We start from the raw sequence: 24935 nt of genomic DNA, 5'->3' as shown, positions 1-24935 counted from the left end.
GTATCCCTTAATTTCAGATTTATTTTGTAGAATTGTTTCAGAAAAATGGTTATTTCAAAATTCAAATATGATAAGAAAGAAATATCCTAGTAGAAGCCAAAAAAGCACACTGAAAGAAAGAATCTCAGAAGCTTCAAAATATCAAAACTAAATACCCTGATGGTTGAATCATAACAATAAGGAAGTAATGAGTCAAAAAATATAGATAATAAAAATTTATCAGAAGATATACTAAAGATTTTGAGAATCAGGATACTTTGAAACAGGAAACAACACAGCATTGGGCAGAAGAAAAGAATAGTGAAGACCACAATTTGTATGGTCAACAGAGCATACCCAAAGATCAGCATCAACATCATGTTGGTGAATTCATTTTAATAAGTCTTACAATTTTTCACTTTTTCTTGGTATATTAAGCAATAATTTCATGCAATACTATTTAATAAAATACAGCTTGCTTTTTCAAAATTGTGATCCCGAAAGAATTTTCAGTCAAATTGCATAACTACACTGAGAAATCGGAAAAGTCATGAAATTCTACACATAAGAATACAAGAAGGTTACGTTTACTTGAATTTTGCACAAACTAGATAAAAATGCACTAGAACAATGTCTGAAGATGTAGACAAGAACAAACACTCATTATTTTGAGGAACTAAAATGAGTAGTTATGATTATTAAAAATTAAATGGAAAGAGATTTCTTCTTCAGCAGATATGATGAAAAGTGGCATTCTTTAAATCAAGGAAAGGTTATGGGTATCATCAAACTAATTATTCAATGTGACTTTTTTCCCTTGACAACTTGGAAAAATTTCAAAAGAAAAAAAGTGACATGTATCCAAAACATTTTTGAAGAATTAATTGATACAATGAGAGAAAATGTATATAAAATAACGGAAGCAAAATAGATAAAGCAGACATTAAATACCATACCATTATTATAGTTTCTATACCAAATTATAACACAAATTTCTAGAAACAAAACTGGATAACTTTTTTCACCAATTGAAAACTATCTGTTACTTTATCTGACAAAATGGAGCAAGTTCTGGACAATTGTAACCAGTCATGACACCCATCCGATGACAATATAGCTGTAATGAACAGCCAGGGCGAAAGCAGAAGTGCAGAAGCAGTCTTTAAAAACATCATACATTTATGGGCTGTGTGTTGTGTGCAACACAGTTTCTTAATCCTATTGGAGAAAAAGCTGGCCCATAGCTTCTGAACTGTTTTTTTAAAAATTTACTATTCAGCTACTGCACTCCAGCCTGGGCGACAGAGCGAGACTCCGTCTCAAAAAAAAAAAAAAAAAAAAAAGAAAAATTTACTATTCAGATATCTTGCAATAGCTCCATGTTTTCTGGTGTGTCCCATAGATTACATAGCTTCAACTCAAGCTGATTTAGATTTTTAGGTATAACAAGATGCTGTTCCAAGCCTTTCAAGCTGGGTATAATGGAATTTAAAAACATTTTCAGAGACTTTCAAAAGAAACCAAAGGGCAAAATAGATGTAAGAGTTATTGAAAAAGTTCATAAAGCTAAAATTTTAACTCTATTTTGGAAAAAGAATGTTTCACTAAAATAGGTGAAAATTTATAGGCTCTTGGTTAGGACATTTGTAAAGTGGACCCTCTTTTGTCATGTTTAAATTTACTTCTTAAACAAGAGAATGTGAAGACAAAAGTTAATAGACTATGAAACAAAAGTAATAAAGGTGGGCATTGAAACTAACAGAAATTATTTTAAGATTGAGAAGTGAATTATAACAAAAAAGTGTTTGGATCATAACAAATACAATAGTTTATCAATGTGAAGAGCGAAATTTTGAATGCAAGTAATAAATGCACTCTCTTGGGTTAGTTGATAATCTAATTAATGAAGAGATAATGCATCATACAAACACATTCCAGTAAGATTTAAAAGTATTGCTGACTTGACACAATATACTGTCACCAAAGAAGAGGATATAGAACAAAGAAGAGGATATAGAACTCATGGTATCACAACAGGCATCACCAATAAACAGATTAAAATGTGTAGTCAGTTTAAAGATGATTTGAAATTATTTCTTGTAGAAGAAGATTTGAATTTCCCTGATATTTAATTGCTCACATATGAAAGAAACGAGTCTTTCTCAAATTTGATGATCTTAAAATTTACATGACTTTCATATTAAGAATTATAAAATGGAAAGAAAATTTTCCCACCTATCAATGATAAACAAATATTGACCAAAAATGCTATAGGATGACAGATTTAGCTTTATAGATATTCTCTCTATGGAAAATAAGATTATAAAAATCATTGTCATATGATCAAATGTTATGCAGTCAAAAATTGGTAAGATAATATATGGGTGGGTCAGGCAGTTATAAAAAATATTGTATTTTGGAATGTTTGATGTCAGTTTTTTAAAATTTATAAATTACTGTGATTTCCTTTCTAAATTAAATACTCATTTACAACTTAATTCTGTTTTCATAGTTTTGTATTCTTTTAACCATGCCACCCCATGCATCTCCACAAAATCTGGACCTATACTGGTTATTAGAAAGTGGAAGTAGAGTCCAGATTTCTTTTTCACAATATTTTGTATTGGACAATAGAGAAAGAATTACTTGAGAAAGGCTAGTTTTGTGGCAAGATTTCACAGAATAAGGGTAAACCGTAAGTGTGTTTGTAGACAGAGGGAAAAGCACAGTCAGAAGGCAAGAACATCCAAAAGAGAGGAAAGCAAGTTTCCAGAATACAGGTAGGAACAAATGTGGGAGAGAAGAATTGTCTTAGCAAGGAGGAGGGATTCTGCTTCTCCAGGAGTATGATATGGAGAAAAAAATAAGTACAGGGACATCATGGTGATCTCCTTATTATTTATGCTACCATGCTACAGCCATGCTGGTTGGTGGAACTGATCCCAGCTTTGGTTGGGGTTTGGTTCCCGTCTTCCTTGCTCCATTGGTGGGTTCAGACTCAATCCAGTCAACCCATGGCATTTCCTGGTGATAGTCTCAGTGGTGGTTCAGCTAGAATGGTGTTTAGGGTTTTCTATGGTGCTATAAAAGGGACACACACTCCCAGGATGTGAGCATGCTGCTGGCAGCTAGCTTTCAACCAAGGGAAGCTAGCTTGAGGATGACACACAGAGAAAAGAGCAGAATGGAGAAAATAAAAAGAACTGGAACTTGTGCCATGTGCCCAAAGGCTGACTGCTTCTAGAATTTTCAGCGATATAAGCCAATATTTTTCCATTATATCAGCCAGCTTGGGTTGGGTTTACTTTTACTTGCAACTGACAGCATTCTTCTTGCTACAATGAGTGAAGATACAGAGATATTTTGAGATGTAGAGGAGTCAAGAGAATAAATGATGACTTGCCTCTTGTATCTGTATCTGTAAAACTGAAGGAAACATAATCTACAGAGATGTAAGGAACTGCATGTAGGATTGCAGGGATGATAGAAGAGAAAAGGATGGGAAGAACTCCCAAAGGGAATGTTTCACGGAGCAAATATAGATGAATCCCAGCTTTACTTTCCTTCATAATGCTTGTTACTACTTGACATATGTTATGTATTTTTGTCTTCTTCATAAATTGTAAGCTTCATCACGGCAGGGATTTGCTTCATTCATTTATCCATCACATTTCTAGTGAGTAGAATTATGCGTGGCACATGGTAGAGACTGAGCAAGTATTGATGGATATGAATGAAAGAATTAACCTCCAAACATACTTAAGAACCCAACTTACACTGGACAGTGCATCTGTGGTGGAAAGCATTGACCCATTTTCTTAACTCTTAGAGAATGCTCTTTAGTCTGGGTACATGAGGGAAGAAAAGAGATTATGGAGTTTATCCATTATTGTGGAATGGCACCTTGCCCAGTGGTTGGCACTTAATGAATAGTAAATACAACATTAATGCTGCATGATGTTATGCACAGAGTGGTTATGGCAGGGGAGAGGTGGTGAGGAAATCCAGTATGCCAGCCAGGGTAGGGCTGACAGGGTCAACCACTTGGTCCAAGATGGGTAGACAAACAGTTAAGTAAAGTGATTTGAAAGTCAAAATTAAAACTATACCAAACTAATGTCATGCTGAAGCCTTAGTTTTGGAGTTCATAGCATTCTAATTTAACTGTGGAAAACATAAACACCTCTAGACAAACTGCTTAAATATAGCTTCCTTCAGGTAAAGAAAGTAATGACAGGACAAAATAAAGTCATAAAGAGATCATCAGAAAACAAAAAGTGGGCCAAAGACCTTTAGAAACAGCTGGGCATGTGTAAGCATCGTGGATGATGTAGGGTCTGAGGAAATCTGTTATTAGGACTTATTTGGAAGTTGGAGAAAAGGAACAGAGGAAGTTCCAATTTCAACCTGCATTAAAAAACAGAAATAAAAAAGCAGTGGAAAAAATGTATAAAACTGGCTGTCATGTTTAAATTTAGTAAGTAGCCTAAAGAAGGTTCCAAACAATGGGCTACACTGTTGTAGCTGCTTATTTTTACTGGGTGTATTGGCAAACGTTTCTCATTTCTTCACGTATACTTTTCAAAGACCCTAGAGTCTCAGGTTTCATTTAGCAGAGTAACAGCTTTCAAATAATAATCTGGTGTCTGTCTTGGCCTCTGGTTCTCCTGTTCCCTTTGTACCCTTGCCCTCTTATTTTCCTTAGTTTCCTCTCCTACCTACCCACTCCCCCGACCCCTGCAGCACACTTTTTTTTTTCTCCTCGTGAGTTTCTCTCCAGATTGCAGAAAATGTCAATTAGTTATAAAAATCATCTCACACACATGAAATGTGTTTGATGACAAAGTCTGGATGTGTCACTAGGGATCCTATTCCAGGGTGGCCGCCATGACCCTACTATAGTTCATTGGTTTTGAGGGTTGGGATCAACCTGAAGGGACTGAATGAAATGAGTCTCTTGGAACTGCTGGAAGGTAGGAGCTACTCTGTATCATTCCAGACAGTGTTGTAATAGAAAGAAGTCTTTGTGAGTAGACAGACCTTGTTCAAATTCCAGTCTTATTTTTTATTAGCTACTTATGATGTTGGATAAGTAGCTGCAACTTTATGAGTCTCAGTCTCATCTGTAACATGAGAATAATAATATATACCTCAAAGTATTTTGTGAAGAGTAAATGAGTAAAGACTGTAAAGTGGTTGTGACAGTACCTTATGCATGTTCTAAGTGGTGGCTAATATCATTGTCATCTTGGATTGATTCTAGTTTCACCCATTTTCCTACTGATGCCCAGCTTAGGCCACATACAGGGCACTGTTCTTCCAGAATCTGAAGCAAGACTGCAATAGTCAAGGAGTGTGTCACTGGGGTAGAGGGATGCATTTTTCCGTTACAGCGGGTTTTGGTGTCTGAACGAGTGCCCTTAGAGTGAGTTGCTAGTAGGCTTACTATTCAGATTGCTCCTGTTCACATCTTAATGCATTTCTGCTCAGAGCCTGATCTATTCATTCTTGCATTAATCTATTTCCTCAGTACAAAATTTGTGAGCACTCGCTTGATGTCAGGACTGGGTGCACAGTGATACATCAGACCTAGTTCCTATTCTCACATGATATAAAATTCCCTTTTTAGATAATACATAGTTTATATATGGCTTCATTCTGTGACTTGTGTCATAGATGTACCTGCACAGCAACATGGTGACCTTTTTGACCCTGCAATTATTAATCAATTTCATAAGGGTTATGCTGGAGTCTTCACTTTATCTTAGTTTCTCTTTATCACTGTCAGTTTTTCATTATCAGATTAAAATCTCTATAAATTCAGACGGTTTAATTAATTTTGCACAGTTTGTACTTGCAGTTAGTGCATCTTCTTATAGAGCCAATATCCCATTACAGAACATACAGCTGTATATGTTGTTACACAATGACATGCAAAGACTCATACTGTTATTCAAATATGGGAAAATGTAAGGCCTATGAGCTTCTTTTTTCTATTTTAGTGCACCGGCTGTCATCATAGTATTGAATAGCCATTCTAGTAGGTTGAGATGCATTTTCTCAGTTCTAGATTTCCCAAGAAATCAGATACAGAATGCAGGGCATAATTGCATTTTGAATTTGTATCAACAAGACACAATGACGTTTTTCTTTTCTCCATAGTTTTCTTGGAGTACATTTTGGATAAAACAGGTATAAGATTATCGGTGAGGTGTTGTCTTTCAACGTTGCTGTTATCTAAACCAGTCTTTCTTTTTTCTGTTTTTCAGTAGGAGAGTTCTTGTGATGTCTGCAGCCATGTCTGGGGTTTGTATGAGGCTTGGTTAACTTCCCTAGTCCCTATATTTCAGAAGTCAATATTCCTTGGGGTGAGGGGCAAAGCAAAGTCTTGTTATTTTTATAGATGTAAATGCTGTTCTGGTTAGCATGAAATTGTAGGAGCACTTCAGAATCTTGATAATTGGCAATTTATTTGTTTTCTTACTCAGTTTATTTTTGAAATGGAGTTTGACCTTTTGAGTAAAGTTTTTTGGTTTTAAAATTTCATGATAAATGAGAAGTGTAATAATTTGTCTGGCTTCCAAAACTCACATTTTTCTAAATCTGCTATTATCCTACTCCTTTTCAGTTTTAGTCTTAGCTCTAATTTACATTATAGGTTCAATCCTTGTATAAGTCAGAGGAACCTAATTATAACTATAAAAACAACTCATTGGCTTAGGTTTGAGTAAATGTCCTCTGTTTTTGGCACTCCAGTGTCTAAATGATTTAGTTTTCTTTTTAAAATCTCACCTGAAACTATTTGGCTCCTGTTGTGTATTCTGTACTCTCCAGGGAATGGGTTCCTGGTTAACACTGTAGTTCTATGGTGTGGAAGTTCTTACCTTATGCTTAAGTGGGTTATTACCTTGAACTTAAGTTTCCCAGTGACTTAGTTCCTGACATCTGTTTTGGCTATCACCAATGCCAAGTGCCTTTCCTTGTTTGGGTGTCTGCTTTCTATCACCTTTTGTGTGAGCTCTTACTGCTTGATCTACCATGGCTTGGATAGTAATGCAAGTATTTTGCTTAGTTAGTTATACTTTATACTCTGTATGTTCTTTCTCCTCTTTGAATTGCTGCCCAGGGATTTGGCTTGCCACGTGGGCCTGGCTTGGTCTTCTTCCATCTGAATTCAAAATATTCCTCCTAAGGTCAGGCTCAGTACTTCGTTGCATCTCCAAAAAGTTCCATCAAAACAAATCAACAAATTCAATAAGGAACATTTTCCTCAAGTCTCACCACAAAGCCAAATCTAAAAGTATTGTAGAGTGCTGCAGCATTTACTGAAATTCTCATGAGGTGACAGAAGAGCATACCACAGTACAAAACTTCTTAAAATCTTCTCTAATCATCTTTCTTATCTTCTGCTAGTCTCTCCTATCACCTCTTTCTTTCTCCACAAACTATAGCCCCACTCCAACCACAGGGTGGTGTCTCTCTGTGACCTCAGCATTGTAGTCCTTCCCCTCAGCTGGAGTGCTTCACTGAGGAAAACAAGAAACAGCAACTTGGGACTTTTCTAGTACATTCTTTGGGAAACTTGGTGTGTCCTGCTTGAAAGAAAAGCCTAAATAAGATTGCCGAGATCATCCAGAGGTGGGTGACTTTTGCAAATGTGTGTGCTATTCAGTTTAAATAGGCGTGTATCTACTTGTTTGGGTATGAACGTAAATGTATATATGTGTTTTACAAAATTGAGATGATACTACATATACTAATTTATAATCTACCTTTTCATTTAATAAAATGTCATGGACGACTTCTAATTCTCCAATAGTCTTCACTTACATATTTTTGGTAGTTTCAAGAATTGTACTGTATGGAAGTTTCATTATTAATATGTTATCTTGTTAGTTGTTTAGGCTACATACAATATTTTCCTTTTATAAATTGCAATGATTTTGTGCTTTATTATTTCCTTATGATAAAGATAATGGAAACAGGATTTCTAGGTGGAAATGTATGAGCATCTAAAAAAGTTTTGATGCACAATGTGTAATTGACTCCCAGAGTGATTATGCCAATGCCCTGCCCCCTCACCTGGAATATATATACTTACTTTTTCATCATTGTATTAAATGAGGAGGAGTGGAATGCGTTTTTCTTTACATGTTCAATGATTTGATCACTACTTAGGTTAAATATATTATAGGATTTGTCAAGCAATGCAGTCACATAGAACTACCTTATATGTTTCTTTGCTTGCTTACCTGGGCTCATCCACCGCTAGGTGTTTATTCCTAGTGTTGCTTCTTTCTTTCTTTCTCTTACAGGTGGCTTGTGATCTGATTTTAGTCTACATCAATCCCTCTGTTTGCTTTACTTACTTTGTTCATAGGCCATTTTTATACTCGGGTTATTCCTTATCCTATACCACTTTCCAGCCTTACTACTTGACTATGTTGCTAAGAAGTTAAAGATGACCTTAAAGATAATCTGAGAAAAATAGATTCATTTTTGTATAGATTCACACTAAATTCACATTAAAACTACCCATTTGAGGTACTGAGTCTGGGGGCGGACTAAGGATAAGTGGGCTTTGTGGGAAAGCTTGAAGCAGGGATATTTGTCAAGGATCCTTGGGTAATAGCTCTATTTTCTCCCACAGATGAGGATGTTGTTTAGTGCAAGAACCCAAAATTCTATTATTTGCTTCTAGGGAAACAAATGGGATTAAAGAGATAGTGTAAATTATTTTGGAGTGGTAAATGGTGACGGCATAGCAAGCACCCAGTTTCTCAGAATCACTAAGACCTACCTTGTGCACATACTGTTGCTGACAGCTACTGCTCTGCTGTTTCTCACCCCCACTCCAAGGGAAGGTAAACTTTGAACTCTGCTATGCTGCATTCCATCCTGCTCTCTGCCACCATCTTGTTTTCTGTAAGATCTTCTTATGTGTTTGGCTTATTAATCATGAATGTAATCTAATCTTATATTGTGATTGCATGTTGCTTTTAACTTTTATTTTAGGTTTGAGAGTACATGTGAAGGTTTGTTGCGTAGGTTAACTCATATCATGGGGATTTGTTGTACAAATTATTTCATCACCCAGGTATTAAGCTCAGTATCCAATAGTTATCTTTTCTGCTCCTCTCCCTCTTCCTACTCTGCCCCCTCAAGTAGACCCTGGTGTCTGCTGTTTCCTTCTTTGGGTTCATAAGTTTTCATCATTTAGCTCACACTTAGGAGTGAGAACATATGGCATTTGATTTTCTGTTCTTGTGTTATTTTGCTAAGGATAATAGCCTCCTATCAGTTAGATTTGAGTAGCTGATAAAATGGAGATATTTCTGTATAGTGTATTACAAGGTAATATGCTTATTACCTTGCTTTCCATTTTATTGATGGAGTCATATTTGTTTCATATGAGAGTTGGCTTGCACTTTTACATCCATCAGTGTTCCCACAAAAGACACAATCTCATTCTTTTTTTATGGCTACATAGTATTCCATCATGTATATGTACCATATTTTCTTTACCCAGTCTCTCATTGATGGGCCTTTAGGTTGATTCTGTACCTTTGTTATTGGGACTGGTGCTGCAATGAACATGATGTGTGCATGTGTCTTTATGGTAAAATGCTTTATATTCCTCTGGGTATATTCTCAGTAATGGAATTTCTGGGTTGAATGGTACATCTTTGTTTAGCTCTTTGAGGAAACACCATACTGCTTTCCATAATGGTTGAACTAATTTACACTCCCACTAACAGTGTTTAGTGTTTCCTTTCTCCACAACCTCACCAGCATTTGTTATTTTTTGACTTTTTAATAATAGTCATTCTGACTGGTGTGAAATAGCATCTAATTGTGGTTTTGATTTGCCTTTCTTTAATTATCAGTGATATTGAGCTTTTTTCATATGCTTATTGCACATGTATGTCTTATTTTGAGTTTGTCTGTTCATGTCCTTTTCCCACTTTTTAATGGGGTTGTTTGTTTTTCTCCTGTAAATTTGTTTAAGTTGCGTATAGATGGTGGCTATTAAACCTTTGTCTGATAAACAATTTGCAAAAATTTTCTCCCATTCTCTAGGTTGTCTGTTTGTTGATAGTTTCTTTTGCTGTGCGTTAGCTCTTTAGTTTAATTAAATACCACTTATCAATTTTTGCTTCTGGTGTCTTTGTCATGAAATCTTTGCCCACACCTGTATCTAAGATAGTATTGCCTAGGTTGTCTTCCAGGGTCTTTATAGTTTTGGGTTTCTTATTTAAGTCTTTAATCCATCTTGAGTTTATTTTTGTATATGGTATAAGAAAGAGATCCAGCTTCAATCTTTTGCATATGTCTAGCCAGTTATCCCAGCACCAATTATTGGCTTGGGAGTCTTTTCCCCATTGCTTGTTTTTTTGTCAGCTTTGTCGAAGATTAGATGGTTGTAGGTATGCAGCCTAATTTCTGGGCCCCCTATTTTGTTCCATTGATCTGTGTGCCTGTATTTGTACCAGTACCATGCTGTTTTGGTTACTGTAGCCCTGTAGTATAATTTGAAGTTGGGTAACATGATGCCTCCAGCCTTGTTCTTTTGCTTAGCATTGTCTTGGTTATTCAGGCTCTTTTTTGGTTCCATATGAATTTTAAGATAGATTTTTTCTAGTTCTGTGCAGAATGTCATTGGCAGTTTGATAGGAATAGCATGTTGCTTGTTTTTCAACCAATCCATAGCTTCTGTGGGTTAATTATTGCATAGTGGAAAACCCATTTTAATGAAGATTTGGGTAACATAAAATGGAGATATTTTTGTATAGTATATTACAAGGTGTTTTCCGCTTAAAGATGGACTCATATTTGATTCATATGAGAGTTGGTTTGCACTTTTACATCTTAATTTTAATTTATAATCTACTTACCCATAATCTTTATGTCTTTCAGTCTGTATTAGTAAGACTAGCTGATGCTGAATTAACAAAGCACCCCCAAATCACCTGGCTTAACACAATGTAAAATATTTCTCACTTATGCTACCTGTCCTTTTTTTTAGGGAAATTAAATATTATAGATATAGCCCAAAACTCACTATCCTCCCTTTTCCACTCCATCCATCTCTAGAGGCGATCAGATGTAACTAAAGTTAGTGAAATTTATGACAAACTGAATTTCTATAAGAAGTTGGGATTTTGATTGGAATTTCATTGATTCATATGTTAATTAAGGGATAATTGCTGCCTTTGCAATATTGATGTTTTTCTATTTCTGAATATGTCACTCCATATATTTGTCTTCTTTTATGTCTTTCAATAAATTATTATTTTCTCCATTAAGTTGTTGCATATCCTTTATTAAATCTATTGCTAGGTATCTTATTTTTTTATGGGTTTTTAAGAAGTGTCTGTTGCAGACTTTGTGTGTTGGCTAATCTAGTAGCAATTTTCAATCTCCTCTGCAACCAGAGGTGGCCATATGACTTAGTTCTGGCCAATGACGTTTAAGAAGTTCTTATGAGGTGATTATTAAGATTTTTTTTTTTTCCTGGTAAAAGAGACAGGTATGTTACTGTGCTGTTCTTTTCTCTTCCTTCCTTCTTGTAATAGAGGTGTGAAAACATATTTCTTGGAGCTACTTCAACTATTCTGTGAATATGAAATGACAAAACTGTGAGTATAAAAAACATGGCAGTCAGGTGGAAAAAAAAGCCTTTAGATACTTGCTGAGATCGTAGAGCAGCTGAAGTACGTAACTTTTTTTTTTCCAAGTTTCCTGCCAAGTGAGAAAAATAAGCCTTTATTTGTTTGTCACGGTTGTTTGTGTTTCTATTACTTTCACCCAAACCAGTTCTGACATAGTGGCTATTGTAGTATTAAATGTTTTATTTGTTGTGTTTAGGAATAAAATTATTATTTTATAATCTTGTATTCAGTGATGTTCTTAAACTTTATTATTAGTTCTAATGGGTTTCTATCAATTCTATTGAATTTTTTTTCTCTACCCAATCATATGTTGTGAAGTATGGTAGTGTTTATAAGAATAGTCAGTACAGGAAACTAGGAAGTAGGTACTGAAGGTGAACTATTTCTTTGGTTTGACCACCTTAAAGCTGTATGACTTTTGTTTAACTGTAATCAATTTCATGCAAGATTATAAATGTTTTTGAGTTTCTCATTACTCCCATATAAAAATATAACAGAGCAAGACTCTATTTCTACAAAAAAAATTAAAAATTAACCAAGTGTAGTGGCACATGCCTTTAGTCCCAGCTACTCAGGAGGCTGAGGTGGGAAGATCACTTGAGCCCAGGAATTCAGGGTTGCAGTGAGCTATGATTATGCCACCACACTCTATCCTGGGGAACAGAGCAAGACCTTGTACCAAAAAAAAAAAAAAATCCAGATATGCTTGGAGTATGGGTTTGACAATAGCAAAGGGGAGATGGTTGAAGAAAACTGTATGAAGTGTGGGATTGTGGTACCACTTACCAAAGAACTCACTTTACTCCCTATTACTGAACATGCTTGACTTAATGGACCATAGAGAGGTCTGAACAGAAGTATAGAAGTAGATTTATTTGAAATACATTCACAAATGGTTAAAGAACAAATGTGAATTCTACTTTTTGCATACACAATTACGTATTTGATTTTTAAAATTTAGAGACTATCTGTAATTATGTTTTAATTGTATCTTTATTTTTTATGTCTGTAAAATTTGTGGAAAACCAAGCTAAGATTAGTCAGAAGGTTTTTTAAAATAATGTAACATTTATTTGGGGTGAACTAATTTTTAATTAATTTTAATTAAAATAATACACTACCTAGGGAAACTCAAGGGAATTAAATTATGACAAATAATATGAGAGTTCAGCAACATATGTATTTATAGTATTAATATTTGAAAAGTAATAAAAATACTACAGGTTTAATAAAAGTATCGAGTTAGAAGTTTTGTTTATTGTACTTAGTGACAATGTTTTAAGGGTAGATTTGTTTTGTGGAAATGTGAATGTTAAAGCACTCTGATTTAAAACATTTTTTTTTTTTAAATTTATTTATTATTATTATACTTTAAGTTGTAGGGTACATGTGCATAACGTGCAGGTTGTTACATATGTATACTTGTGCCATGTTGCTGTGCTGCACCCATCAACTCGTCATTTACATCAGGTATAACTCCCAGTGCAATCCCTCCCCCCTCCCCCCTCCCCATGATAGGCCCCGGTGTGTGATGTTCCCCTTCCTGAGTCTGAGTGATCTCATTGTTCAGTTCCCACCTATGAGTGAGAACATGCGGTGTTTGGTTTTCTGTTCTTGTGATAGTTTGCTAAGAATGATGGATTCCAGCTTCATCCAAGTCCCTACAAAGGACTCAAACTCATCCTTTTTTATGGCTGCATAGTATTCCATGGTGTATATGTGCCACATTTTCTTAATACCATAAAACATTTCTTTTATGGTATTTTACTGCAACTCCTTTTCCTATTTTAGATGTTCTGCTTGTAGTAAAATGTCTGCATACTTGAAACTCTGTATCTAGGCAGAAATTACTATCTTCTAATTGGTTGGCAGAGAATGGCGGAGCTGTATGCCTTTTACCTAACTGTAATCAATTTCATGCAAGATTATAAACTTTTTTTGAGCTTCTCATTACTCTCATATAAGCACATAGCATAGGGATACTTTATCTATACAAAACAAAATAAAAATTAGCTTGGTGTGGCGGCACCCACCTGTAGTTCCAGCTACTCAGGAGGCTATGGTGGGAGGATCGCTTGAAACCTTCAAGTAAATTTATGTCAATGTGATACTATTGCTACTGCTTTCTGTTTGATAATTAAACATTTCCACTTTTAATTTGACTCTGCCTACCTTGAGTATCATCAAGATGAAATGTTCTCATTTTTATTTTTTTTTCAATTTCTGAAGTTTTAATATTGAAACTCCAGTTTCCATCCATTAATCACTCTTTCCCTGGCTTTTATAACCGTGTTATTCCATATTCTCTTGTATCTTTTGAAATATTCTTTCATTTTAATTGCTTTTGATCCTCTCTTTCTCTACACATCAACTAGAATGCTTAAGTTAATATGGTTATACTTATCATATGATCTGAAAATTCTCCTCTTAGATATTCACTCCAGAGAAATGACAATTTATACCAATGCAAAAGCTCTTATGCAAACATTTTTAGCAGCCTTATTTATAACAGCTTTACAGTTGTAATAACCCAAATGTCAATCAATGGGTGAATAGATATACAAATATTGGTATATTCATACAGTAGAATACTCAACAACAAAATGAAACAAACCATTGATACACACAACATAAACTTCAAAACATTTATTCTATGTGAAATAAGCCAGGTACAAAAGACCAGATAATGTGAATTTACATACATGATATTTTAGAAAGGCAAAACTACAGTGACAGAGAATTGGGAATTGCCAGGTAATGAGCCTGTGGGGAGAGGATCTGACTGTAAAGAGGCATAAGGACATGCTTTTGGGTGATGAAAATGTTCTATATCTTGATTTTGGTGGCTATTATATGAGAGTATAGGTTTGTCAAAGCTCATGGAATTATACATTTAAAACTGGTGAATTATATATAAATTATAATTCAATAAAGTGGATTAAAAATACTGAAAAGAAAGACTTCCTTGAGACATCATTTTTGGAAACATGTCAAAGAGAGTTAAAATGCCTCTTTGTGTAAAGGCTTGAATCCTGTTATCCTAATCTAAGAAGTATGTTTGATTGTCTTAAGGTAGTGGTATGGTTTCTATAAAAACCATATTACATTCTAATTAATGAGATTCAAAATATCTAGGCAGCGCAAGACCTAGGCCAGAGGAAGATCAATGAGAATAGTGACTAAAATGAATACATTCTATGAATCAATTCAAATGAGAGGCAATAGGTCACTATTTAGATATGACTATGAGAAAAAAAATCTTACATTAATGATCAGAAACACATTTTTGAAATATCTGTGTCAAATCTCATGAAATTAGGAGAGACAAGCTTGAAGAGGTCATTGAGTCTACACAAGATATGAAACTCCAGGATGAGTAGGATATCCAGTCTTAGGAGGAAATTCTGGAGATGGATTGACAAGAAAATCTGACAGCAAGGTTTAGTTTACCAATCTTGGCCAGGAGCTAGAAAGAAGGCTGTCATGGCAAAGGGAAACATTATTTTTCTTATATTTCATACTACTATCTACATCCAAGTTTCCAGCCACACTGTCTTGGGCTAAAACAATTGCTGGAAACTTCATTTCTCTTTGCTGAAGTATAATCACTTACAGGTTATTTGAGTGGATATATTTTTCTCTTCCTGTTGGCATTTTTGAATTTTAGATAATTAGATTCTATGCTTCAATGTGAACTGCTTTGTGGTTTATTCGTTTATTAGGGACAAGTGTGGCCTCTGCCTCTGGAAGATGCCATAGTGGTGTATGTAAACGAGGATGAAGTTTTTGCTGAGGAGAGATGGTATGTTAGCTTTGGCCTTGAGTTCTTGAGGGACCATGATTAAAAGTTGTTCCGGCAGGCATATTAATCTTTTTAAGTTGCCAATTTTGTGGTTTTCCTGTGGAGTTGGTCTAGTTTTCATCAATAGCTGTGGTTAATTTTTGGGAGCAAGGAGTAGCCATTTTAGAGGTGATTCTCCCTTATTCTTTGAATGATGATACAATTTTTTGACTCTGGTTGCTGTGGTATTATACTTTTATATTTCCTTAATTGATAACTGATTAAAAGTGATGGGCTAGAATTTTGCATAAGCTAAGCAGAGGCCTAAGGGTTGTTTACTGACACCTCATGCAACCAATGCAGATTCTCACATTGATGGTTGAGAAAAGGCCATTTGGGTTGGGAGAGGCAAGAGATGAGAACAAATATGAATCGGCTGATGTTCAGGCTCTGTCCATAGCTGCCATTTAACATAGATCTGCATGTGGGTTTTAGAGTGTGCATGACACAATTGCTTATATATGAAAAGTAAAATAACTGATTAGATTTTTTTCATTTCTCTAAGGTACAATTTACATACAGTATAATTTATCCTTTTAAGCATATGGTTCTGAAAGTTTTGACAAACACAAACTCACATAAGCATTTCTATAATCAAGATATATAGTTTTAAAAAAAATTTTAGGGTGCGGTGGCTCACACCTGTAATCCCAGCACTTTGGGGTCAAGGGATCAAGACCATCCTGGTCAACATGGTGAAACCCCGTCTGTACAAAAAATACAAAAATTAGCTGGGTGTGGTGGTGCGTGCCTGTAATCCCAGCTACTCAGGAGGCTGGAGCAGGAGAATGGCTTGAACCTGGGAGGTGGAGGTTGCAGTGAGCTGAGATCACACCACTACACTCCAGCCTGGCAATAGAGTGAGACTCTGTCTCAAAAAAAAAAATTATTTCAATAGGTTTTTTTGGAACAGGTGGTAGTTACATGAATAAGTTATTTAGTGGTGATTTTTGAGATTTCAGTACACCCATCACTGAGCAGTGTACATTGTACCCAATGTGTAGTCTTTTATCCCTCGACCCCTACTCTTTCCCCCAGGTCCCCAAACTCTAATGTATCATTCTTATACCTTTGGTGCTCATAAGTTAGTTCCCACATATGATTGAGAACATGCGATGTTTGGTTTTCCATTCCTGAGTTATTTTACTTAGAATAATAGTCTCCAAATCCATCCAGGGTGCTCTCTGCTGCTCAGTGGGGGTGGGGTATGTGTGTGTATACACACACACACACACACACACACACACACATTTTGTTTATCCACGCATTGATTGATGGGCATTTGGGCTGTTTCCACATTTTTGCAATTGCAAATTGTGCTGCTATACATATGTGTGTGCAAGTATATTTTTCATCTAATGACTTCTTTTCCCTGGGTAGATACCTAGTAGTGGGATTGCTGGATCAAATGGTGGATCTACCTTTAGTTATTTAAGGAATCACCACACTGTTTTCCATAGTGGTTGTACTAGCTTACATTCCCATCAACTTTGTAAAAATACTCCGTTTTCACCACATCCCTGCCAATATCTATTATTTTTTTATTTTTTGATTATGGCCATTTTTGCAGGAGTGAGGTGGTTTCTCATTGTGGTTTTTATTTGCATTTCCCTGATAGCAATATTGAGCGTTTTCCCATATGCTTGTTGGCCATTTGTATATTTTCTTTTGAGAATTGTCTATTCATGACCTTAGACCACTTTTTGATGAGATTATTTGCTTTTTTTTCTTGCTAATTTGTTCGAATTCTTTGTAGATTCTGGACATTAGTCCTTTGTCAGATGCATAGATTGTGAAGATTTTCTCCCACTCTATGGGTTGTCTGTTAACTCTGCTGATTATTTCTTTTGCTATGCAGAAGTCTTTTAGTTTAATTAAGTCCCAAGTATTTATCTTTGTTTTTGTTACATTTGCTTTTGGGTTCTTGGTTATGAAGTTTTTGCCTAAGCCAATATCAAGAAGCGTTTTTCTGATGTTATTTTCTAGGATATTTATGGTTTCAGGTCTTAGATTTAAGTCTTTGATCCATCTTTAGTTGATTTTTGTATAACGTGAGAGATGACGATCCAGTTTCATTCTTCTACATGTGGCTTGCCAATTATCCCATCACCATTTGTTGAATAGGGTGCCCTTTCCACACTTTATGTTTTTGTTTGCTTTGTTGAAGATCAGTTGGCTGTAAGTATTTGTGTTTATCTCTGGGTTCTCTATTCTGTTCCCTTGGCCTGTGTGCCCATTTTTATACCAGTACCATCCTGTTTTGGTGACCATAGCGTTATAGTTTGAAGTCCAGTAGTGTGATGCCTCCAGATTTGTTCTTTTTGCTTAGTCTTACTTTGGCTGTGCGGGCTTGTTTTGTTTTTTGTTTTTTGTATTTTTTTGGTACCATAATTATTTTAGGATTGTTTTTGCTAGTTCTGTGAAGAACGATGCTGGTATTTTGATGGGAATTGCATTGAATTTGTAGATTGCTTTTGGCAATGTAGTCATTTTCACAATATTGATTCTACCTATCCATGAGCATGGCATGTGTTTCCATTTGTTTGTATCGTCTACGAATTGTTTCATCAGTTTTTTGTAGTTTTTTTTTTTTTTTTTTTTTTAGAGGTCTTTCATTTCCTCAATTAGGTATATTCCTAAGTATTTTATTTTAATTTTTTTACAGCTATTGTGAAAGGGATTGAGTTCTTGATTTGATTCTCAGCATGGTCACTGTTAGTATATAGCAGAACTGCTGATTTGTGTACATTAATTTGGTATCCTGAAACTGCTGAATTCATTTACTAGTTTTAGGAGGTTTTTGGATGAGTCTTTAGGTTTTCTAGATATATGATTATATCATCAGCAAACAGTGACAGTTTGACTTTCTCTTTACCGATTTGGATGCCCAAGATACAGATATAGTTTTATCATCCCCCCAGATCCGCTGTTTCCCTTTGTAGTTAACTCTTCCTCTGATTATCTGTTTTCTGTCACTATAGTTTTCCCTTTTTCAGAGTGTCATATAAATTCAGTCACATAGTGTATGTATTTTTGAGTTGGCTTCTTCCACTTAGTAATGCATTTGAGATTCATTAATGTTGGATGTATCAGTATTTAATCCACTTATATTCATGAGTGGTATTCCATTATATAGATGTACCACAGTTTATTTTTTTTATTCACCAGTGTAAACATGTATAAGTTGTTTCCAGATTTTGAAGATCATATAAATAAAGATTATTTTTAAATTAGCACCTACATACAAGTTTTGTGTGAACATAAGTTTTCATTTTATTTGGGTATTTAATAGCATTGTTGAGTCATCTGGTTGGTAATGCATGTTTAAATTTATAAGGAACTGCCCAACTGTTCTCATAAGTGACTACACTATTTTGCATTTCTACCAACAATGTATGAGAGTTCATATCGCTCTGCATCGTTGCACACAATTAGTATTCTCAATATTTCATTTAAAAATTATAATCATTCTAAACTGGGGCATGGTACTATGTCATTGTGTTTTGGGTAAGGATAGGTTTAATTTGCAGATGGTCTGGGAGAATACTAACTTTATATCCAGGATTATTTTGATAACCTGGTACTGATCCATGGTCAAGATAAGAATGACATCAATAAGAGTAATTTATAATTTGGTGTTTTAAACCTAATACTCCCTTGGAGGCACTTGTGGTTTTAAAGTCTGTTTGTAAATTTCCTTCAAACAGTGGAGCTTAATTTTCTATGCTGTCCTCCCCACCCCAAGAGTGGGCTGGCTTTGGTGGTTCATTTTTAATGAGCAGCAAATGATGGAAGTGATAGTGTGTAACATTCAAGACTAAAAGGCATGTGGCTTTCTCCTTGATTCCTCTTCTCTGGAATCACTCCCCGTGGTGAAAACCAGCCAACAGCCATGTCACGAAGACACCCGAGCAGCCCTATGGGGAGGCCCACAGAGGAGAACTGAAGCCTCTTGCTAAGGGTTGTGTGAGTGAGCTGTCTTGGAAGTGGCTCCATCAGCCCCAGTCAGGCCTTCAGTTTACTGTATCCCTAAGTCAACATCTTGAGTGCAACCAGGTGAAAGACACTGAGCCAGATCCACCAAGCTAAGCTGCTCCTGAATTACAGACCCGTAGAGACTGTGAGACAATAAATGTTTGCTAGGGTAATTTGTTATGCAGTAATTGATATAGATTGATGCAGATTTTGGTACTGGATATGGGGTGCTGTTGTAACAAATCCCTACAAATCTGGGAAAGCGTTTGGAATCAGGCAGTGAGCAGAAGATGGAAGGACTTTCTGGGAGAGTCCTGAAGTTCTTTCCTTGATTTTTGCTCTTGTGTTTTAGCTTTAGTGTAAATATTAGGCTTTACCTGATTTTAGGTTCTTACTTTTAAATGCATTTTACAATAGCTGACTCAAGATTATATACAGAGGACCATTTGTTTTAGGATTTTCAAAATGTCACACAGTTACCGAGTAAAATCATAAATCATGAAACACCCTTATTCAATTTCTTAAATATCTCCTTTTTTAGTGATTACTGTAACAGTAGGAAGTCCTTGTCTCAATTTTTGTTTTAAATTTTAATCTCAGTATGAGGTTTTAATGTAAAAAGTTTGGATGAAAATAACTGATTATCTGGTTCCAAAGGACATTTCTAAAAGAGATCTCTTGGGCATAATCCGTGCACCCAAGTTCTCACTGAGTAAGAGATTTACTACTAAGAAGTTTAGTATCATTGGTGGATATTTTACATGTACATTTTTTAAGCTTCAAATTTAATTTCTTTGGCAATCCAAGCTATTCTCTGTATGAGAAACCAGAGAAGAAGCCAGATTCTCGTTCAATCTGGAGGCCCTATGCTATACTAATATATCATACCTGCCTTCCATCAATTCCACAGTGTTACATAAATTGTTGAGTTCTGCTTTTCGGCTTTTTCCTGGCCAAGGTGTGAAGAGGCCCAGGAGAGAGAGAAAAGTAAATCAGAATGTGTATACTGTCTTTTCCTCTCAGTAACCATGTCTGACTTAATCCTTGGCAGAGTCTAAGCACCCTTTTTCCCATGGTTGGGTCTTATTTCTTTCTCTTCTGGGGGTCGTGATGCAAATATTTAAACTTATATTGAATCATTACTATTCAGAATTGACAAGGAAAGGGGAAAAGTACTTTGGAGCACCTACCAAATGCCATTTATATAACACAGTGTTTTAAATGTGTATCAGATTGGCTGGCACAGTTTGGCCAAACTTGTGGTGTTAAATATTGATTAGGATCTCATCTTGTTCAACTAAAACTACCAGCATTTTTCTACTCAATATGAAGGAAATGGTTGCAGATCCTTCTCATGGAGTATATGAAACTGATCTTTTCTACTTGGATAGAAAATTTGGCTGGTTTCCTGAAAATCATCTGGCAGGACATGGTATATACAATATTCCACATAGTTTGAATATTAGCACTAGACCCCAGGCAATCCATTGAGGTCGGCATCCAAGGAATATTTTCTAGACTCAGACTGCTTTTGTGGGAAGTCAGTTATGTTGTTCCTTTATTGTCACGGACTCACTGTCACAGTACTGCCTTTTTCCAGTGATGGGCTCAGTCAGTGGTGAATGCCTGGCAAAAATTAAGCCAATATATTCATGTGTGGAATATTCTGTTTGTTAGTTATGCCATTATTTGTTGTACCTGTTTGGTTTTCCAGGAAGTATACTCTAAAATGGAGTTTGGAGTGCAAAAGGGTTGGGTCTAACACCTGTGAAAGAAAAGGAAAGACAGCAGGATTGTATAGGATGAGTCATCAGACTAGGATATAGACCTATTAAAGTTTCTGCCTGCCTGTTGGGCAGCTCTGTCATAAAATCATCATAATGTGGAGTAGTTAGGCTTAAATGCCTAGACTTTTGTATCACCACCTCATCCAGTCATTAGCTAGGGGCCACCTTGAGAAGAATGTGACCTTGGCTCTAAAACTGAGGCAGACCCTAAATAACTAACTTCTAGTGTTTGTTTAGCCAACAATAGTCCTCGTTTCTGGGCACGGAGTTATTTCTTGAAGAGGGATCTGATTAACATATCTCCCTGTATTTGGGTATTTACATGTTGCTAAAGGCAAATCATGTTTTGACTGTTTCCTGTGCCATCTTTACCTCAATTAGGTCCCATAGATATATCTATAAATATATACATAAATGTGGAGATATAAAAATATGGTAAAGCCTTATTTTCTGAAGTAGTTTATTAAAAAAAAAAATCAAAGTGGAAAATGATAAAATGTTTAATGCATATATATTGTAAATATTTTATTTTAACTGATTTTTATTGCAGATCTTTTATGTAGGGACAAAACCTTTTCTTTGAGTATAAAAGCCTTCTGACTAGAGTTCCATTTTATTTTCCACACATAAGAAATACCAATGAAACATGATCTTGAAATTACAGTTTTGTGTTATTAAGGTAGGGTATAACTTTATATACTATGAAACAATCTGATACAGGATTCCCTAGATTTTTATTATTTTTCAGCAATATTTTATGGTTTTTTCTTCTTACCAGTTTAACTCAATAGTGTTTGAAAAATTATTCATCTTTATTTAGACTCTTGAAGTTATTCAACCCATTTTTTTTTGTGTGTGTGTGTGTAGAGATTCGGTGTTGCCCAGGCTGGTCTTGAACTCCAGGCCTCAAGTGATACTTCTGCCTCTACCCTCCCAGTCAACCCAATTTTTATTAAAACAACTTTCTTTTCATTTTCACTCATTTTTAAATTTTAGATTATATTTATTAAAATTCATTGCACAAAAGTATAGGTTAGAGAACAAACAGATCAAACTTTTGTATGTATATGACTTAGGAGGTGAGAAAAGAAGTGTTCAGGCTTCTTAGAGGAAGGCATAGTATCTCTAAGACCTCATTTAATTGTGAGCATTGGTCACTATCTTTTGTAGAGGGAAAGGAGAATGCCAATCAATCAGGCAAATAAACAGAAAAAATTACTGATATACCCACAGCAATATCTCCAATGACATCTGTAACTGTATTTATATCTGCTGCATTAAAGGACATTTCAGAACAATAAACAGATGATTACCAAAGAGGGATATGGGCCAAATCACTGCTTGGTGAAATGGACTGGGCCATTAAAGCTTGGACTAGGGTAGCCATAAGCATGCTACTAGATTTCTCTCACCTCCTAGACCCTGTTCTGTTTCTGATTGGTCACTCAAGGACATCCTTCTAAGTGGGAGTCTTCCCTAGGCATGATTCACAATACAAGCTGCCTGAGATAGAGTGAGCCAAGTGAGAACTTCAGAAAAGAGTTAAGAGAAGGGTTTGGGGAGAAGAAAATCTTTCTCCTAAATCAGTTCTGTTTATAATTGGTTTCCTGCTCTACCTAAAATCTCCACCCTCTACTTCATGTCCTTGAAATACTCTACTTTTTCTTCGACTTTGGGGATTGAAGAGAGGAATCTTTGTGAGCTAAAGGTTAGCATATGCCATGAATATAATCTTTCTATGTATTTTTAAGTTAAAGAAAATGGACTATTCTTGCATCAGTTTTTGTGGGTCGCCGAAATCTGCGATGCTTGAATAATATTTGCAAGCATCTGACTGGAACATCCCACCAACCTGAGATCTCTTTACCTACTGTCCCAGTTTCCATATTTACAAGGAAGAACTATGGAGAGGAAGTAGCTGATCATATGCTTCACAGGTGCTTCCTCTATTGAGGATCCTTGAATGATGATTAGTTAAGCTGAGAACCCTGGTAAGAGTCTACAAAGTCTTGAATAAGTTAAAGACACAATAGAAATATGCTACAATGGTCTAATGAAGTGATTCATTTTCAGTGCCAGGATATTTTATGGTTGTCATTGTTTTTTTCTCACTTTGTGGGCATTGCAATGTATATTTTAAACCTTTAATTTACAAGTAGGTGAGTACATCAATAGGGTGCTAGTATCTGTCAAATAGAATGCTGTAGCACAGAAGAGAGAATAGTGGATGCTTTTAAAAAGAAATGGGAAAATTTCTCACCAACTTCTTTATTCTTAACCTTTGTCATGATATTTAAATAAAATATGGTGATTGTTATGTTTGGGTGGAAATAGTTTAGGTGAATATTGTTACATTAGTCAAAATGGTCACCTGTTGTTCGTAGCTCTTAAATTAAAGTTTAGCTGTGAGGCTTTAAAGACATTAATTAAAAAAGAATTATGTAGTCAGAAATTTCTAGGGTCTACATATGTGTGCTTGATGTTCCTATAACAGGTGTTCTCTGGGTAGGGAAATGAAGAATGGAGAGTTGCAGTTTTTAACAGGGTCCCTGTTGTATTACTATCATGATTGTTGCTGTCATTTCTCTTGGAAAAAGTTTAGGAAAACATCAGCAGTTTAAAGTCGTCTGTGGCATGGAGTCATTCAGTAAAATTCACTTCTTAGAGAAGGGTAATGTTTTTTTCTTATGTATGGAGATAAGAAGTGAGCGTTCCTTAAACTACAGTTAGTTAGTTTTGTTTTGTCAGAGATGAAGAACTGTTTTATTTTTAACAAAAAGAATAAAAGCTTGTGTTTGGAAGAATGTGATATGAGCCATGACCTGTTACTGTGAACTTCTATATTTAAGTGTTAGCCTGGATAAAAGCCACAGTCTTTTTGGATATTCAACTCCCATCAAATGACTGTGAAAGGTCTTTTAGTCCTTACTGGGGTCCCAGGATCAGACAGCACTTTTAGTGGACTTCTTTTTTCTTAATAGAATAATATTTCAATTTTCTGGATCCTTTTATTTTTAGTAAATATCTAATTTTTACTCTGGGTTGCAGTATAAATTATTTACCTATACCTACTTAGGGATAGGTACATAACAAAGGTTTAGAGACTAAATGTAGTTTAAGTGAAATAATCTTTATGCCTTATGAAAATACACAAGTGAGTCATTCTTTATTGGAACTGAAGACTCGAGTTAAAAATTCTTTCCTATAATCTTTTAAACATATGTTCAGCAGAGGAAAAAATCTATTTCGCCTGGAGTCTTCTACTAAGTTAATAAAATGTTAATATTTTCCCATGTTATGAGTTCAGACATTTCTAAGGTCCTAAAATTACAGTGGCTAGAACTCTAAATGGGACAACACTAATAGTGGAACTGTGGAGTGAGGAGTGTGGAAGAAGGAGAGATACTCAGATTCCTTTATCTCTGCTGGTCTTACTTTCTCATATTGGCTTGGGCTAAGCAGTTCCAATTGCACAATTAGAGTCTACTCTCCAGATTGTCTGTTTTACTCATTACACAGAAGAAGATTAGACAAAGTGGTGTGTGGTATTGTGAAACTGTGTGTGTGTGTGTGTGTGTGTGTACAAAAGGATCTTACAGACTTTTGAGTAAGAGCAGATTGATTCTATTTTTTAGGAGTACATGAGAACCCAATAAGGCCCTCAGATATAAAATCGTCTAC

At 35.4% G+C, this 24935-nt stretch overlaps 1 long non-coding RNA gene across 2 annotated transcripts in view; it reads left to right on the top strand.

Moving 5' to 3' along the window:
• Window positions 1-7542: 7542 nt before the first annotated feature.
• Window positions 7543-24935, top strand: part of LOC123573624 (uncharacterized) — a 253019-nt gene continuing 235626 nt past the window's right edge. Inside the window, exons 1-2 of one of the 2 annotated variants that reach the window (XR_010586987.2) lie at window positions 7543-7617; window positions 11556-11618. This is a non-coding gene — a long non-coding RNA (uncharacterized lncRNA). The remainder of the gene's footprint in view (window positions 7618-11555; window positions 11619-24935) is intronic. The other variant, XR_010586988.2, reaches the window with a different exon arrangement.

This window comes from Macaca fascicularis, chromosome 5 (genome assembly GCF_037993035.2).
Source record: "Macaca fascicularis isolate 582-1 chromosome 5, T2T-MFA8v1.1".
Lineage (NCBI taxonomy): Eukaryota > Metazoa > Chordata > Mammalia > Primates > Cercopithecidae > Macaca > Macaca fascicularis.
This window is presented reverse-complemented; position numbering and strand designations above follow the sequence as displayed.